The sequence below is a fragment of the Echinops telfairi genome, unplaced genomic scaffold (assembly GCF_000313985.2).
Source record: "Echinops telfairi isolate 266 unplaced genomic scaffold, ASM31398v2 ScPeMD7_7;HRSCAF=31, whole genome shotgun sequence".
In the NCBI taxonomy this organism is placed as follows: domain Eukaryota; kingdom Metazoa; phylum Chordata; class Mammalia; order Afrosoricida; family Tenrecidae; genus Echinops; species Echinops telfairi.
The window spans coordinates 27,991,554-27,994,617 of record NW_022103904.1 but is presented as its reverse complement, the minus strand read 5'-3'; the positions used below and the strand labels follow the sequence as shown (position 1 = coordinate 27,994,617).

The following is a 3,064-nucleotide window of genomic DNA, read 5'->3' as shown; positions in this document are numbered from 1 at the left end:
TCATATATAAATATCTTTGCATATGTACATGCCTTTATTTAGACCTCTATAAATGCCCTTTGCCTCCTAGCTCTTTCCTCTATTTCCTTTGACTTTCATCTTGTCCCACTATCATGCTCAGTCTTCATTTGGGTTTCAGTATCAAGAGCACCATAATGTAAATGGACCTATTACTAATACAATGTCCACTTTTCTCATACTTGAGACGTTTGAAAATACCATGGCATGAGTCAGACACACCTTAGTCCTCAAATAACACCCTTACTTTTCAACACATTAAAAAGGTCTTGTGTATCAGATTTATTCAATACAATATGTCTTTTGATTTCTTGACCACTACTCCCATGTGCAACGATTCTGAATGCAAGCAAGAGGAAATCCTTGACAACTTCAACTTCTATTTACCATGATGTTACCTATTGGTGTAGTTGTGAGGATTTTGGTCTTCTTTACATTGAGTTGTCATCCATACTGAGCAGTGAATTTCTTCATCTTTATCACCAAGTGCTTAAAGTTCTCATCATTTTCAGCAAACAAGGTTATGTCATCTACATATTGAAGATCACTTAAAAGTCTTCATCCAATCCTGATGCTTCATTCTTGATGTAGTCCAAGTTTTCATATTATTTTCTCAGCATACAGATTCCAAAGGAATAGTGAAAGGGTGGCCATCCATGGCTGTAGGTGTGATACCCAAGGCAGCCATGGCACCACAGAGGGGCACAGAGCTGCCCTTTAGCTGTACTTGGGCTTGGTTCTGGAGAAACTGCACTGGGTTGTGGCAGCATTTCCTGACAACATGAAACCAAGTCCTAATTCCAATGGTTTTCCCTGAGAATTGGTGATATGTGGATCTACTTTTGGATTTTTGCTGTAGAACTTTCTGCACTAGTTGAAGAAAAATGTAAAGTACTTGAAAGGTTTAGATTTGTTCAAAAAAGCACAGAGTTATGCCAGTTTGTAGAAAATGTCAAAAGATGTACAAAGTTTGGAGGCAACCCATGAGAAGCTGGACAGATCGAAATCTGATATTCAGGATCAATAGTTTTTCTAGAAAAAGAAAAATTTAAACATTCTAAACAAGATGAATGGATGATAGATATTTCAGAAGAGATACAGTTCAAAGAAGATGAATAAAAATCTCTCAAATCACAAGTAGCAGAAGTCAAAATGACCTTCAAAATATTTCAAATGAATGAACAACAACTTAAGATAGCAATAAAAGATTTTTTTGAATGAAAATTCCTAACCTCAAGAAAACCAGAAACAGCTTGTACAAGATGCTAATGAGTGGAAAGAACAATTGTGTGAACTTAATAAACAGAAAGCAACATTTGAAGACTCCAAAGTACATAAAAAACAAGTTATGAATGATAAAGAAAATCAGATGAAGTCTGACTGGACATTTGTTGCTTGGAGAAGATGTAATGGATAATGATAACTTGGAATTGGAGGCAAAGAGTGAATCAGAAAACGGTGCCCATTTAGATGATCAGGCAAGAGGAACTTTAAAGGAACTAATCCATGTTGCTAAGTTAAATGCTTCTTGAAAATCCCTAGAAAGAGAAAGGTACCAGATTTATTCTCAACTTTCTGAAGTAGATAAAACAAAGGAAGAGCTTAACAGGATGTACTAAAGATCTCTAGATGCAGTGATCATTTTTGCAGTCAGAAAGTACTCAGTTTGAAAATAAGAATCAAAAGCTTCAGCAGTAACTTATAAGTGATGACGGAACTATCAAGAAAGTAAAATGAAACTTCATAGGAAAATAACAGTAGAGGAAAATCACTGGTTAGAAAAACAGGTTAGAAATCACTGGTTAGAAAAACAGGAGAAACTTTCCAAAGTAGATGAAAAGCCCAATCATGCAGCCAAAGAACTGCAGACCTACAGAAAGTGACCCAAAGATCTTGAATAAGAATTGGAGAGAACCATCCTTTCTTATCAAAGGCAGATTAATTCTTATCAGAAAAAAAAAACACATGATAATTTGTTGGCAGCTGGGATGGCTGAAAGAAACCTGAACAATTTAAGGAAAGGAAATGCTCACAACACAAAAATTAACTGAAGCAGAGTTTAAATATGAACTTTTAGAAGAAGTTTCTGATGCACTTGATATTACAAATACAATGTTTGGTAGACAGCATTCCCTATACGGTCCCTCATCATTGACTCAACCTTCATCTGAAACAATAACTTTTTTCTTCCCTCTAATTTTGTTGGAGGGTCCACTCAGAAGTTTCATCTTTTTTTTCCCCTCAAGGGGGAGGAAGCAGAGGCTCAAGAGGACCAGGGAGTCTTTTGGACCATCAGATTACCAATGAAAAAGGAGACTCAAACTATGATAGGCTACTTAATTCTCACAGAACACATTCTGACACTGGTTCCCTGTCACCCTCATGAGAATAGGACCAGAGGATGATGATCCCTCCATCAGGCCACCCATATCCTGACCCAGCTTTTCCTCCATATGGGCGAGACCGATTTTATTCTAATTCTGGTAGACTCTCTAAACCAAGAGCGCAGAGGTTTTAATGTGCCTTCTTTGAATACAGCAGTTGGGCCAGTAGCTTCAGAAATTGAATCTAGTAATAAAGGATCCCAAATAAGATCTTGTTAGTTTAAACATGCCTGATTCATCTCTCTCTGATGGAAGTGAAGCAACTTGACCCAGATTTGCACCTCCGCCTCCAATCAGAGGTCCATTGTTTCCAATGGACACAAGGGAAAAGGACCTTATGAGAAGAGAACCTCTTTTCCCTCCACCTTCTCCAGGCAGCATGTATAGAGCTTCTCAAGATTATTTTCCACCAAGGGATATCCTGGTCCACCACATTCGGCATTAGCTATGAGAAATGTCTATTCACCGAGGGGTTTTCCTCTTTATCTTCCCCCAAGACCTTGCCACCACATCCTGAAAGTAGAAGGGAATCTCCTTCAGGGTTGATTCCACCTTCAAATGAGCCTACTACTCAACACCCAGAAGCACAAGAAACCTGACAATATTTTTGGTCTCTTCTTCAAAAGTAATTTTGACTTATCTCTCATTTTTGCTTTAAGTAA

The 3,064-nt window shown here is 37.7% G+C and overlaps 1 pseudogene; it reads left to right on the top strand.

Moving 5' to 3' along the window:
- The first annotated feature begins 748 nt into the window (after nucleotides 1–748).
- On the top strand, nucleotides 749–3,001 carry LOC101656188 (annotated as a pseudogene).
- The last annotated feature ends 63 nt before the right edge of the window (nucleotides 3,002–3,064 follow it).